Source organism: Acomys minous, assembly GCF_964271855.1.
Source record: "Acomys minous genome assembly, chromosome: 14".
In the NCBI taxonomy this organism is placed as follows: domain Eukaryota; kingdom Metazoa; phylum Chordata; class Mammalia; order Rodentia; family Muridae; genus Acomys; species Acomys minous.
This window is the reverse complement of record NC_140496.1, coordinates 3,283,386-3,299,154: the sequence shown is the minus strand read 5'-3', so window position 1 is coordinate 3,299,154 and position 15,769 is coordinate 3,283,386. Positions and strand designations below refer to the sequence as shown.

Here is a 15,769-nt window from a genome sequence, read left to right as displayed (position 1 = left end):
GTGTGGAACATTGAGATGCAAATGACGGGGGAAGCCTGCCATATTTGCGTGTGCCTGCTGTGCGCTGTGGTTCACACAGCTCCAGGGGCTGCTGGGAGGAGACAGGAGGAGACAGGAGGCTGACGTCACAGAGCTTTGGGGACCAGTGCAAAGAAAGGTTCTTCAGGAGCTCTTAAAGACTTTGCAACAGAAATACCAACAAAAGTCAGACAAAGCAGAGACTGAGCTGGCAAGGAGACCAGACAGGCCTTGCTTGTCCCCTGACATCCGCCTGAGGCGGGGGACCTATCTCCCTTCCTCGGGAGGAGCTTTGACTGCAGCCCTCCTTTCGCCACTCACTCCTTGCCTGGTGCCACAGACATGTTTGCCCGCCAGGGCTTGTTGCTAGCTGCTCTGGACTCCAGCTACCCAAGGAAGGAAGGGAAACAGCCTTGGGCCGTGGGCCTCAGAGGATGAGGCAGAGAGATTAGTGTTTCATCTTGACCTTGAGCCAAGACGAACTGGAGAGAAGGGCTTTGCTCCCGACGGGCTTGACACGCCCAGCAGAAGGACAATTGAAACCCTGCCCTCTGCCCATCCAGACTTCATGCGAAGAAGGCCAGGCTGTTCTTCTTGGAAAAGGATGGCAGGCCTGCTCCTGTCTGGCAGCTGGTGGCTGACGACATGCCCAGTGGCCTTGTCAACCTGCACAGCTCCTAGAGCTGCTCTTGTGAGGGCAGAGAAATGGTCACGTGTGCTGAGGCCCTGGATGGAGATGCCTTGGCTTGCTCTTGCAGGCTCTGTGTGGTCCAGTAAGCAAATGCTAGGCACTGGGCTTCAGGGTCACGGGACCGGAGAACACATGTCTTCTGAGGCCCAAACTTTTACGCATGCTGAGCGGGTAAAGACCCTCCATTCTCGGAGTTGAGGAGCCCTGAGCACTGTGTCTTGCCTTTGATCTCTTCTCGGACAGGACTTTCCACTTCCCTAGCACTTAGGAGTTGTCCCTAAGGAGCGCTTACCCCTCCCTTCCCCGTGTCTCTGCTGGGTGCCCTAGCTTCCTGCGGGTTCTGGTCCTCCGAACCCACCATGATTTCTGTTGGCATCTCCAGTGCCCCCTGGGGAGCAGGTCGTGGTTTGGACTTCCATTTTCCTTTCTGTTGCTCTTTGTTAGAAAAAATGCTGCTCATCCTGGCGGGTTTGAGGTGGAGGGGTGCAGCCTTGCTGTAGCGCTTTGTGTGCATTCTCCTCTCCCCGCAGGCAGCCCCTCCCCCACTCCTGCTTGCACTCTCTGCTCCCACACAGTTGGCAGGGCTATGACCATACATCCTTGGCACACACTTCTCCCAGCCCTCCTGTCCCCTCTGTATTTCACAACCCCTAGTTTCTGCTCCACGCAGACAGTCCCTTTCTCCCCCTTTCCTGGCTCCCTCCCATTGGTCTCCTGGAGCTTGCCTTTGCAAGTCAGCACACACATTATGGGTGCTCAGTTGGGGCAAAGCCCTGGCCCAGCCAGCCGTGGCAGAAGGAAGGGCTGAGAGAGAGACATGGTTGCTTTGGCCAACTGTTCAGCAGATGCCGCGGGAGGCCCCGGCTCCCCAGCAGGCAGGAGTGGGAGGGGAGTGATTGGCATCTCCACCCACAGGCTAGGGACAGAACCAACTCCATAAAAGGGAGGTGCCCGCTGCAAAGACTAGGGCAAGAAGGCCTTAGGTCCCACAGGGCTGTCATGTGTGTTTTATCAGAACACGTGGTTTGTCCAGGTCCCCTGAATTGACAGGGACCTACGCCAACCTCACAGAGCTCCCCGGGTACCATTTGTGCTTTCTACACGGTCTATGATAGTTACCAAGATGTTCGTGTCACTGGGAACAAACAAACCATTTTAGAACTAATTGGAAATGCTACATTCTATTATAAACTCCTAAACAGGTAAGCCTGCTGCCTGGAGTCCTTTTTTGGGGGCACAGGAATCCCCAAAAGGGACTTCTTGGGTTACAAACACCTCTGCTCTATAATGGCTGCTCTCCCTCCCTCCCTCCCTCCCCATCCTCCACCACCACCTTTCTCCACCCTGTGTCTATCAGGGACTTCCAGTGCAGCCAGGGGAGGCATTATCCAGGGGCCCCTGCAAGGGAAAAACAACAACAACAACAACAACAAAAACCCAACTGTATGGCACAGTAATCAGGAGCTGGAGTGCGGAGCAGAGGCTGGGGAGGAAGAGTGTGAGGGAGCAAATGAGTGAGTGAGAGAGAGAAACCCTGGTACTCAACTTGCTTTCTCTTTTTTGCTTAGTCGAGGACCCCAGCTCACGGTATGATGCTCCCCATCTCCCATCTTCAGAGTGGACCCCTCCTCCCCTGTTAAACCACTCTGAAAACTTCGCAGACACACCCAGAAGTGTGTTTCCATGAGATTCTAAATCCAATTAAGTTGACACTTAAGATTAAAGGATAACACGTGGCTCTGACATGCCGCAGCCTGTGGTGACAGCCTCTGCTGTGGATTCAGGAATGTAAAGTAGAAATTGATCCCGAGAGAAGCCTCAGTTTGCGGTGTGTGTGTGTATTCATTGCTCCAGCCAGGCTGGAAGGGTCCCCGCTACACAGCTGAGGAGCTGGTGGTGGCCTGGTGTCGGTATGGCGAGCACTCAGCATGCGCTCCTAGTCCCCCGGGGTACGGAACCCTGCCTGCTGTCTGGGGGCGGGGGAGGGGGTCAGAGAAATCAGCAGAACAGATCCCACACACCCAACTGTGCAGCCAGTTGGCAGAGGCAGATGTTCACTGGGGGCTCCACTGCCTAGAGGAAGGGGTCCTGCTGTGCCCCAGCCTTCTGGACTCCAGTGAGGTGCCTGAGGAGAGAGAAATGAGAAGCCAGTGGGCACCGTGGGAGGATGGGTTGTGCCGTCAGACCTCGGCCTGCCTGAGCCTCAGGAGACAGGAGTACAATCCTCCTAGGATGCAGTTTGGAAAAGGAGTCCAGAAGCAGATGAACGCAGACAGTTGAAAGTAGGATTCGATTTTGTGAAAGCTGTTGTAAGAGCTCATATGCTATCATTTTCCTGCGAGTGTTTGAAGATCGAGGTGTTGGGGAGCGTTGTCCCCTGGTCACAACAACCAACTCTCCCTTCGTCAGAGCAGCTACAGCTACTTACAAGAGATGCTCGAGATTGCACTTGCCGACCTTACCACTCCAGGAGCACCTGGGGAGTCATTAGACCCCCAGCCAGCCACTCTCCTGTTCCTCCCTAGCTGCGTACAGTTCTGGCCTGGCTGCCCAAGGCCTTGGGAACGGATTACAGAGCAGTAAGGAAGGCTGCGTGAGGAGCAGAACGGACCCCATCTATGCAGCTAGGAGGAAGTTGTTGGCCCCCACACAGGAGAGAGACTTCTGTGCTTCTGCAGTTTGGGGTTCACCCATGTTCCCTGCAGGTAACCTTGATAAATGACCGGCTCACCAAGGTGGACCTTGTGGGGAATAGATCCTTTGCTCTAGTGTCTGTACAGTATCTTAGGGGAGACACGTTTGTTTCCTTCAGGAAAGTTAATGAGACACGAGGCTCCCTGGAGACTGGACGTTCCACAGGAACCTTGGAGGACGCCCAGACCGCTGCCCTTTCCTCACTCGGCTCCCAGTCAAGTTTCCTGTAGGTCATCTCCATCGTGAGTAACCTCCTTGCCTCAAGTGGGCCTGTGAAAGACAGCCCTGTCTCAGGGTTCTGGCCAGACACGGAGCCTGTCAGCTGAGGCCATGTTTGGCACCAGCTCTCCGCTCCATTCCTTTCAGATAAAGCTGGAGAGTAAAAGCCTGGTTCCTTATGGACAGCATCCAACAGTTGTCCAGACGCACCCAACCATATGACTATGGAAACATCTGAGGTTGTGTTCAAAACAAGGAGAGCTGTCATGTTGTGGGTCTGGGCCCATGGCTTGGAGGGTACTGGACCCGGTGGGTCTCAGCCATGTGACACAGCTCTCCAGAGTGTTTTGTACTTGAAGGCAGACAGACATAGACATGTATGTCACTGGATACTATTTCTAACAGAGAGATGTAGTTTCTCCCACTGTTATTTCTGCGAGCGTAAGATCTCTCAAAGCTGGAATGTGCAGCCCCCAGATCTCTCAGGGGCTGGCTGCCCCTCGCTGTGGCCGACATGTGGCTGTTAGTGAGGATGTTGTGTGGGTGTTCTGGGAGGACCAGGGGCCTGGTGGAAGGCAGAAGACATTGCACAGGAATTCCTGTTTATTTTTATTTTAAAATTGAAGTATTAATATATGCTGGGGGTGGTGCTGCACGCCTTTAATCCTAGCACTTGGGAGGCAGAGGCAGGCAGATTGACCTGAGTTCGAGGCCAGCCTGGTCTACAAAGGGAGTCTAGGACAACCAAGGCTACAGAGAGAAACCCTATCTCGAAAAACCAAAAAAAAAAAAGTATTAATTTATTATTATTTGTATGTGTGTGTGTATGTGTGGGGGCAGACATATGCCACAGTGTGTGTGTAGAGGTCAGAGGTCAACTTATGAGTCACAGTTCTCTCCTATCTCTATCTGGGTCTCAGGATTGAACTCAGGCTGTCAGACTTAGTGGCAGGCAGGTGCCTTTTCCTGCTGCTTTCCTGGCCCCTGTTTACTTTCTTTTAACGAAATCATCCCTGCTTGAATAGTTCTAATTAATCCCCCCCTTTTTTTTTAAACACACAGAGTTTAGTAAAAGGAAATGTTGATGTAAAAATCCTGATTTTCCTCGGCCTGGGCTCAGCCACCCCAGTACTGACTGCTGGCCAGGAAGGGCCCAAAATAGCAAGGCTGCCGGTCCCTGCCTGGGCCTGGAGCCAGATGCCCTGTGAGAAGGCAGGAAGAAAGGGGAGAGGGGACCCAGGAACAGCCAAGCTCTTTCTAACGGCCTCAGTGTCTGCAGAGTCAGGCACTGCCACCTGTCCCCAGCGTTTCTCTATAATTACCGTGAGGCCGCTCTGTGGCTGTCACCAAGGATGCTGCCACTGCTGTTCCCTGTGTCGTAGGGTCTGGTGGAGGCCTGAGGAAGGGAGCTACAGGCAGCTGTAGCTTTGGCCTTCCTTTGGCAACCCGTGTAGCATCCTTACCCAGGATGTAGTACCAGGGATGGCTGGTTCCATCAAGACACAGGAGGAGCCTGCATCTTTAGTGTCTGGGAGAAGATGCTGCCTGGGGTGGGGTGGGGTGGGGCGCAGCCCTGGATGTACGGCACATCAGCTGGAGCCCGCCCCTGATGAGGACGCTGACGCTAGTTAATAACTCGCAGGGTCCCAGCGGATGGCACCATCTGCAGCTGAGCTGACGAATTAAAGCCCGAGCAGTGGTGGTGGGGGCTAGAGAGAACATTCTGGAAACAGAGCTGATGGGGATACACACATGAAGGAAATACGCGCTTGGTGGACACAGCAGGACAGACTGCTGTCAATGAATCCTGGATCAAGGAATTTCATCTCCACCATAGCTGTGTGAGTTCACAAGAGGCTTGTGGGTTTTGTTTGTTTGTTTGTCTGTTTTGTTTGGTCTGTTTTTGTTATTTACAAAATTAAGGCAGTGATATCTATCCATCAAGATTTTTAGTTTAACATAAGGTGATGTGTGTGAAAGTCTTGTTCCCTTTTGTTTAAAACAGTGAGGTTTCCACTCTCAGGCAGAGTAGGGAAGTGGCGTCTTAGTTGGAGGAGGGACCACAGCGAGCCTGACAGTAATGAGAAATGTAACAGGCTCGTCACAGAGCCCTGCATGCTGCATCTTGCAGCCGCCTGCACTTTCCCCCCTCTCTTCCCCTCCCTGCTTCAGATTTCCACCTCTTTCTCCACTTTTGGTTTTTTGAGACAGGGTTTCTCTGCGTCACCTTGTGGCTGTCCTGGACTCACTTTGTAGACCAGGCTGGCCTCGAACTCACAGGGATCCACCTGCCTCTGCCTCCTGAGTGCTGGGATTAAAGGCGTGCACCTTCCTGCACAGCACACTGGCTTCCCACCTCTTTCTGTGGAGACTGACTTCCTCCTCACGTCAGTTCTGTATACTCAAGTCAAAGGTCAATCAATGCCCATCTCACTCTTGGGTGGGTAGACAGGACACCGTTCTTCTCCTAGTCTGGTTTGGTCAGGTGACCAGCCCTCACCCAACTAAGCTCCCTGCAAGCAGTAATTGACACAAGTGAGAGAGGCGACGGACGGTTCCAGGGGACGGAGGGCTGTTCTACTCAGGGCGCGTTGGCCGTGAAGCCTGGGTACCGATTAGACAGTGCCGGTGGCAGGGTCCCTGCACTTTTGGACTTGTGCCTTTAAGCGCGGTTACCCCACTAAGCAGCACTCAGCAAAGGTTTGGAGAACCAGCCCTTAAGAAGGAACCAGAACCAAACCCCTACTCTGAAGGTCAGTAGCACTCAGAGGCGATAGGAGGTTTGTGCTCCGGTGGGAAGACATTTAGCTTTTTGGTGGAGCAGACCGCAAAAATCCTCGTGAGGAGGAGACCTGGCACCGAGGTGGCGTAAACCAGGAACTCCACTGCTGTGGTCTGTAACCTCTGTGCCCGCGCGTTAGCCCTTTGCAAGCGTAGGGCAGGGACAGTGGGGGCTGCTTGTTGTGTGGCAGGAGAAGAGGCTCCTGGCTTCGCTGCTGGCTTCAGGGAGCTGAGCTCACTCCCTGCACAGCACACTGCATCCTCACTCTAGCAGATGGGGCCTGGACTCTGAGCATCGGCATTTGCACGTGGGCTGGATGTCCTGACCCCCAGCGCCAGGGACACGGGCCGTGTGCACGCTCACCTCTGTCCCTCCCGTGGGTCGGCCACTTTTCTCATCTTTGTGATAGAGATCTGGATAAAGCAACTTGGGGGAGGGCGTTATTTATTTTGGCTAACGGGAAAGCAGCCGAGCATGGCGGGGAAAGCAGTGCGGCAGGAACAGCTCGTGGCTCTGGTTGGAGAACCGGGATCAGGAAGCAGAGGGTGTGCAGGAAGCAGGGCCGGGCTGTAATCTCAAGATCTGCTCTCAGGGACCACTTCCTTCAGCAAGGCCCCAACTCCTAAATAGTCCACAACCTCCCAAACACTGCACCAACACCAGCTGGAGATGAAGTGTTCAAACATAGGAGCCTGCAGAGGAGACTTAACACCTGAACTCTAGGCCTCTAGTCTATGCCTGCCATTTCTCAGATGAATCCTTCGGAACTGGGCAGGGGTGGGGCTGGGGTCCAGCTCTTAGAATGCCCTTCCTGCCTCTCCTGTGGCAGAAAGTCTAGACAGTAAGAATAGAAACTATTTAAAATCATCCGCGGTGCAACCCAATGCTCATTTAAATACAGAAAAATAAATACTACGTATGCAGTGGAGAGACGGCCCAGTCAATAAAGTGCTCACTATGCAATCATAGAGAGAGACCCGAGTTAAGTCCAGTGAATCCGCATTTTAAAATCGAGGCATGGAACAGCGTGCGTGTAGCCCCCGTACTAGGGAGGGAGTCAAGGGGCTCCCAGGGCCTTACTGACCACCTGCCCAGCTCAATCAGTAAAGCAAAACTGGGAGAATTAAAACCGAGAGACACTGTGTCCAAAAATTAAAATTAAAAAAAGGCAGAAAATGATTGCAGAACGACGTCCAGGGTTGACTCTCTGGCTTCCACACACATGTGTACACATGCACACTTATGATTGAATGCAACACACATACACATATACTTTACACTAGCAATATCTCAAAAGCCCAGCTGAGAATGAAAAAGTGAGTCTTAATGCCTCAGTTCTAATGCGATTGGTTTCCTTCAGGGGCATGGCTGTAGACAACACCCCATTCTTACTATTGAGCCTTCAGAGGCCTTTGGAAGGGCATGGTAGCACCCCACCCTCAGTGCCCAGCCCCCTAATATGCCCACCATATTCCCATATTTTCAGCCTTGATAGACAGCAGGAAATGGGCCCAGCGCCCAGAGGGTTCGAGGCACTGTCGTTGACACTTGTCCAACAAGACTCGGCCTGAAGCAGGAACCGATTAGTTTGGGCACCTGTCCTCACCCCACCTCCCCACCTGGACCCAAAGCTGTTCGCAGAAGACCATCTGGACACTGTGCGGACTTATGTGACCGCTGAAACGGGCAAGGGATGGACATGAGAGGGAAAGGAAGGCGCAGAGAGGAGTGGCCAGGAACCTTGGAGGAGGAGGCAGTTTGACTCAGCCAACATGAGGGACGGCAGTGGCACAGGGAGGGCACGGGGCCCTGTGGTGGAGTGGCGACTGAAGCAGGCTGGTGGCACAGGATGGCTCTGTCACACCGCAGGGGTAGGTAGGATGGATCTGATACTGTGCCTGCCCACCTCCCTGCCAAATGGTCACGCCTGTACATCCTAACCCCGAGTGCTTCTACGGCTGGGTTTGTAAGTGTTCTGGACCTTGAGCTGAGGTTCCCGAACTGCCCAAGTTGTTGGAATCAGATGGCCTGGTAATTGCAAGATTTTCATATTTCCTTATGATAGACACTCCCCCAAAGAATATATGGTAACGTTAAAAAAATAAAAAGTCTCTTGGGGCTGAGGAAATACCCAACTGGTAAAGTGCTTGCTTCATAAACACGCACTGTGTTTATGAACCCAGAACCCAGACATGCTGGGTGTGGGCGCAGCATGCACTTGTAACCCCAGCACTGCGATTCCTGGAGCTCTATGGCCAACCAGCATAGCGCGACCTGTGGCTGCAGGTTCACGAGAGACTCTGCCTTCAAACAAGTGGATCCATTACTGAGGAGGACACACACACAAGGTCGCGTGGCCACCATGTGCACGCAAACATATCACCACACTAATCCATACACAGGAACATGGAACATGCACATATACAAGCAAAACCCAAATCTGAGTGTGTCACAGCATCTGGGCTACCTACACCAAAGTACAAACGGCGAAGTGGGATTCAAGCATGTTTTGCCTTCAAGATTCAAATGGGTATCAAGGACTGTGGAAGACGCAACACCCACAGCATCCGGCTACATGTGGGTGAAGAATTTCCTACACAGAGAAAACAGGTGAGTGCATGCACTGGACAGGCAGAAGCCAAAGTCTATACAACACGGCGTCAGAGTAACAAAGTTGAGTCGGCTGAGACACTGAGATCCACTGCAAGGTCCACGAACCACGTTGGCAATTGTAATTGTTCTTTCAAAATGACCCCAGAACATGGATATAATCCCAAGATCTAGAGTGCAAAGCCAACCTCAGCCGCATAGCAAGCCCAGTCTCAAAAATCAAATACTGGAGCTGGGCGTGGTGGCGCACGCCTTTAATCCCAGCACTGGGGAGGCAGAGGCAGGCGGATCGTTGTGAATTCGAGGCCAGCCTACAAAGTGAGTCCAGGATAGCCAGGGCTACACAGAGAAACCTTATCTCAAAAAAAAAAAAAAATCAAATATTGGAGTGAATCATATGTCCTGGGTCCACAAGCTCCAGGAATCCTCCTGCCTCTGTCTCCCCAGAGCTGGGATTGCAAGTGTGTGCTAGCACGTCATGCTTACTAAGATCCTTAACACAGATGCTGCTGAGCTGAGCACAAATACGTTATCACTTGAGATGGCTCTCTAGGTTCTACAGGGGTGAATCCTGTGCCGCTGAATTCAGACTCAATGACAAATGTCCTGAAAGCCTGCGTTCACATTCAGGACCCAAAGTCCACGCTTGCCAGCCCCACTTCTCTTGCTCACTCAGGTCCTTCTGCACCAAGAGCATCCTCTCACACGTGTGTAAGCACCTGGACCACGCGTGGCCACACTCTGTCCCAGTCCCGGAGGTGAGCACACAGGCCAGCGCCTGCTTAGGGCGGCATTCCTAGGCATTGAGGCTAAGTAACTCCCAAATGAAGTCCCAAGGTTGTCTCTGCAGGGAACGGTGGCCTCCCGTGGTGGAGTGGTCATCGCGGGAAAGGTCCTGGGGTCTAACATCAGTTCTCCAGTAGGAGGTTCTGCTGGGGAAGGGCCTGTGCGTGGCCTGAGCACGTTCGCTTATAACATACTGCACCCACTGAACCCCCGATGTGCCTTGCTGTGGGGTGTCTCGAAGCGCCCCCTTGCCTTCAGCCCCATCGCCCCGGCCCTCCTCAGCAGTGCAGCAGGAAGACACCTGCAGGCGAGGGGTGAGGTTGCCACGGAGAACACCGCTCTCCAGCTCCCACAGCTTTCTGTGACTTCTGAGCTGCTCTCCCCCCACCTAAACTTTGAGCCAAGTGCTATTTTTTCGCTGCCCGTAATATGAAACAGGAATGATGAATTGTTTGGTGCCAGGAACACAAAGAAGGACAATGGAGGTGAAAATAGCCCCACTGTGATTTATGGCGCATTTTAGCGACCTGGCTCTTTCCCACGCTCTTCCAGCCTTCGGCTCTCCCCGAACGCCCGCTCCACTCCTTCCTCTCGGTCCACTTTCCAAAGTTTGTTTTAGAATAAATATCTTTTCTTCTCGTGGCCTGGCATTCTCTCTCTATGCTTCTCTCTGTCTCTCTGTTTCTCTCTCTCTCTCTCTCTGTCTCTCTGTCTCTATCTGTCTTCCCCCCTCTTTCCCTCCCATGCTCTGTCCCATGTGTGCACCTGAGCATGCATGTGTACAGGCCAGGGGCTGACGTTTGGATGGCTTCTTCAGTTGCTCTCCGTCTTATTTTGAGGCAAAGTCTCTCACTGAACTTGGTTAGTATCCGGGGACAATAAGCCCCAGAGATCTGCCTGTCCCCACCTTTCCCTGCAGCACAGAGTTACAGGCATCCCAGGCCAACATTTTATGTGGGTGCTGCAGATCCACGCTCAGGCCCTCAAGCTTTACTCACTGAGCCACATCTCCCCAGCCCCGTGGCGGGCTCTAAGCCCTCAGTGACCCAGACCTCCGCGCCGTTCTTGTTACTGCATTTATTCTTATTTTTATCAAAGCCAATTGAACAGGGGAGGTTCCCCATCATCTCTTGGTTTCTCCCAGCATACCCACCCAGTATTGGCCACTGTCTGGGGTCTGAGAACCTGGCAGGAGACACAAGAAAAAAACAGGGTTCGCTAATCCGAGGAAGAGACGCAGGCAGTATGGAAACAAAGAAGTGGTGTGTTGTCTGTGGGGGGGCAGGCGCGGTGTGTCCACAGGCAGACAGGAGAGGAAAAGGCCCCTGTGGGCAGTGTGTCATGCAGGCTCACGGGCGTGCAAGAGTGAGCAGGGCTGGTCGGCTAAGCCAAGGGCAGGAGCCAGGAGTGAGCATGTGTGAGAACTCCAGCCTACACCTGACTGGGAACTGATGGAGCCGGGATTCTACCAAAGGCCAACTTAGCGAACGGGTGACTCCTGCGCCACTCACAGGAGCCTGGGTGACTCAGCGGTACACCACAGGAAAGGCCACCCCAGCCTGAATCAACTCAAGCAGAGGAAAAGGCCTCTGAGCCAGCCTGGGAGGGTGTTTCCAGGAAGGAATAATTCTACCCACCTTCCAGATGCTGTTCTTTTTACATTGTGGTGAGGAGACACTTGTGGGCGTCAGAGACACAAGTGCAGGGAGGACCGTGGCCTTGACAGAGAAGAAGCCATGTGCACCTCTGCTCAGGGATGGCCAGAGCCCTCCCTGCTTGGCTGGGTCCAGAAGCACCCGGGGAGCCCAGGGTTCCTGCAGGGTTCTTCAGCCACCATGCGCCTCAACAGGAAAGAGGCAAACATGCTGCTACAGGCCGAGAAAGTGAGGCACCCTACCTGACACCCACAGACGCAGCTATCCACGCCGCTGGAGTCTCCCCGACACGGCTGTCTGTCTGCCCAGAGGATGGCAATGAATTAACATCAAAAGATGGATGCTGCTGGCCCAGAGTGTTATGTACTCCACTTCCATACAAGGCAGCAGGTACTAAATCAGCCCAGACCGTATTTAATGGCACCTAGTAAAAGCCAATTTACTCACCTGCCAACCGAGAAGAAGCCAGGTGCTTTGTCAGAGGGGGAGCGCCATTCATTGCAGAGTGCAGGGGCGCAGCTCCAGAAGTAAGAACATATTTTCCTGATTTAGATCAGGATGATATATCAGGAAAAAAAAAAAGAATCAAAATAATAAAATAAAAATAAACCCGCCCAGGAGCAATGCGGCTGCAGTTAATAACAGCGGGCGTTGATATTTGTCATCTGCTCCAGATCCATCCTCGTCGTCGGGAGCCCAGCCGGCCTCCTCCTGGAAGCTTTAGCCAGAACCCTCATGGGGCAGGGCCTTCCTTCCTGGCTGCTTCAATGAGCCTCCAGGGTCAGGTTCAGGGCACGTTTGGGGCTTCCTAAGTGGTACCTCACAGTGTGGTGACTGTTCTGCTGGGTTTCCAGAGGACATTTTTCTGCCCTGTGACCTCTGACCTCTGAACTGACCTTCTGTCTTTCTTCCGTTTTTTTTTTCTCCAACTCCACCCTCATTTGTCAACAAGCTACTGTTCCTAAGACAGGTCCCCATTTCTTCTTCCTCCAGATGCAGGGGCATTTGGAAACAAGAAGTCTGAGCCAGGAAGCTGGTGACAAGGAGGCAGCAGGGTCTGCTGCTGACAGAGCATCTGAGCTCCAGCCTCGCTCCGGTTTTCCTTCTGCTGCTGTGACGAATGCCAGGAGCCAAAGCAACGTAGGAAGCAAAGGGTTTCCTCGCCTTCTATTTCCAGGTCCCACACCATCACTGCTGGAAATCAGGAAGGAATCCACGCAGGAGCGCGGAGCGGACTGCTTAGCGGCTTTACTCCAAGGCCTGGACCGTCTCTTCAGGGAATGGTGCCGCCCACAGTCACTGGGCTGGGCTCACCCTCATCAAATAACAGTCAGGGCTGGAGAGATGGCTTAGTGGTTAAGAGCACTGGCTGCTCTCCCACAGGTCCTGAGTTCAATTCCCAGCAACCACATGGCGGCTCACAACTGCCTGTAACTTCAGTTCCAGAGGATCCAACACCCTCCTACAGGCATACGTGTATGCAAAGCACCAATGGAAATAAAATAAAATTATTTTTTAAAAAATGAGCCAGGCGTGGTGGCGCACACCTTTAATCCCAGCACTCAGGAGGCAGGGGCAGGTGGATTGTTGTGAGTTTGAGGCCAGCCTGGTGTACAAAGTGAGTCCAGGACAGCTAAGGCTATACAGAGAAACCCTGTCTTGAAAAACAAAAAAGAAAGAAAGAAAACCTTCCAATAGACATGCCACGTCCCACTAAGCAATCCCTCAGTTGAGACTCCGCCCACGTGTGGCTCTAAACTCTGTCAAGCTGATAGTTAAAGCTGACTACAGCCAGCCTTTCCCACCTCGTCCTTCCATCTGTGAGCGTCAGTTGTTCCGAAGGAAGATGCAATGCTTGCTGCCTCAGATCTGGGATAACCGGAAAGCTCCAGTCCCTCAGGCTGGGAAAACAGCTCACACAGTAAAGTACCTGCCACACATGCATGAGGACCTGGCTTCCACTCCTAAGAACCGGCATAAAAGTTGGGGGTGGTGCTGCATGCCATCAATGTTAGCCCTGGGGATGTGAGGGACACATGGATCTCTGGAGCTAGCGGGCCAGCCATCCCAGCTTAATTGACAAGATGACGAGAGATCCTATCTCAAAACAAAACAAAACTCCATGATTGATGTCTCCTGACGAAAGGCACTGGAAGCTGTCCTCTTACTTCTCTCCATGTATGTGCACCTATATACATCTATGCATCACACACATACACACACACACATACATGCACACACACATACACACAAAAACACATGCACACACATACATACACACATGCACACACATACAAACACACACACACACACATGCACACACATACACACAAACACACACACACACACACACACACACACACACACACACTCCACATTCATCTGCTTATCCTTGGTGACTATGGCCCTGAAAGTCTGTGCAGGAAAGAATCCAAAACCGAAGACATAGTGAGCAAGAAATGTGTGCAGCCTTCAATTTCAAGACTAGAAGATGTCCGGGCGTCCAGTCCCCACAGCCTGTGGGTTTACGTCAACACTCACCTAAGCATACGTCTGCCGAGCAAATGAGCACCTGCTCATCATCAATGTGCCCGTTAGAGCCACGCACATATGTCTGTCAAATGCTCAGCTCGTGGTGCATGGACCCGAGGCTTTTTAGAATTTGTTCACAGCCGCTAACAAGAGGGTGCGGAGTGGCTAGCCTCACTCTTTTTAGTTAAAGTGGGGGAACTCGGTATTTTAACAGAGCACAGTTCTCAAGCAAGGCGGTTCTTAAATCAGTCTGGGATGCTGCACTCTCAGGGGTCTTAAAATGTTTCCTTACATTAACTAGTTAATTAATTCTGTATGTGCGCAATTGTGTGAGAGCATGTGTGTGGATATGTACCTGTGTGTGTGTGTGTGTGTGTGTGTATATGTACCTGTGTGTGTGTGTATGTGTGTGTGTATGTGTGTGTGTGTATGTGTGTGTGTGTATGTGTGTGTGTGTGTATGTGTGTATGTGTGTGTGTGTATGTGTGTGTGTGTATGTGTATGTGTGTATGTGTGTGTGTATGTGTGTGTGTGTGTATGTGTGTGTGTGTATGTGTGTGTGTGTATGTGTGTGTGTGTATGTGTGTGTGTGTGTGTGTGTGTGTGTGTGTGAAGTCTGAGGAGAACTAGTGGAAGTCAGCTCTCTTCTACCATGTGGGTCCCAGGTCAAGCTCAGGCTTGACAGCAAGTGCCGTTCCCTCCTGAACCATCACAGCCGCTTTTCTAGGGCTCTTAAGGCATGAGATTACATTTCTTTTTAAAGAAGGGGTTTGTTTTTGTTTTTCAAGACAGAGTTTTTCTGTGTAGCCTTGGCTGTCCTGGACTCACTTTGTAGACCAGGCTGGCCTCAAAACACCATGGTTTTATTGCCGTGAACATGAAGAGACACAATGACCACAGTGACTCTTATAAAGGAAGACATTAATTGGTTTTGGCTTACAGTTTCAGAGGCTTAGTCTGTTATCATCATGGTGGGAAGCAGGCGGCACCCAGGCAGACATGGTGCTGGAGATGGAGCTGAGAGTTCTACAGTTTGACCCGCAGACAACAAATTGTGACTGTGTGCCACACTGGGTGTAGCTTGAGCACAGGAGACCTCAAAGCCCGCCCCCACAGTGACACACCTCCTCCAACAAGGCCACACCCACCCCAACAAGGCCACGCCTCCTAATAGTGCCATTCCCCATGGGCCAAGCATCCAAACACATGAGTCTATGGGGGCCAAACCTATTCAAACCACAACATACATGAATGCTTTGCTTGCACGCATGTCTACACACCACATGCATGTAGCGCTCAGAGGCCAGAACAGGGCGTCTGATACTCTGGAACTAGTGTTACAATGGGGTGTCCTCTAGGTGGGTGCTGGAAACTGAACCTGCGTCTCTACAGGAGTAACCAGTGCTCTTAACTACTGGGCCATCCCCTCCAACACCCCAAAATTTGGTGGCTCCTAACTACGTCACTGTTTTGCTTTTCCAAGGGATGTATATTCTTTTCCAGTGTAGAACTGCCTAAACTGGGCTGCCCAAAAATCATGAAGAGCGGGTACACAGTCAGGAGTTACGGGAGGTCACGTTCCCTCTAAATGCACCTGTACACCCCTTACATTCTCAAAAGCACAGATGCTGGAACAACTCGAGCTAGTGTTCAAAGCCAAGCAGAGCTCCCTCGGTCGTGTGACATGACCGACATTCTTACCTCCCCGTGTGGCTGTCGCCACGTGGCCTTGGGGAACAGGACGCCCTTAGCTGACAGACCCATCCTGCCAGCCCTTAGCTC

At 52.3% G+C, this 15,769-nt stretch overlaps 1 long non-coding RNA gene across 1 annotated transcript; it reads left to right on the top strand.

Moving 5' to 3' along the window:
• Nucleotides 1–1,713: 1,713 nt before the first annotated feature.
• Nucleotides 1,714–13,183, top strand: LOC311583249. The gene is made up of 3 exons (XR_014774438.1): nt 1,714–1,911; nt 3,522–3,645; nt 12,449–13,183. It is a non-coding gene; the product is annotated as an uncharacterized lncRNA (long non-coding RNA).
• Nucleotides 13,184–15,769: the final 2,586 nt, after the last annotated feature.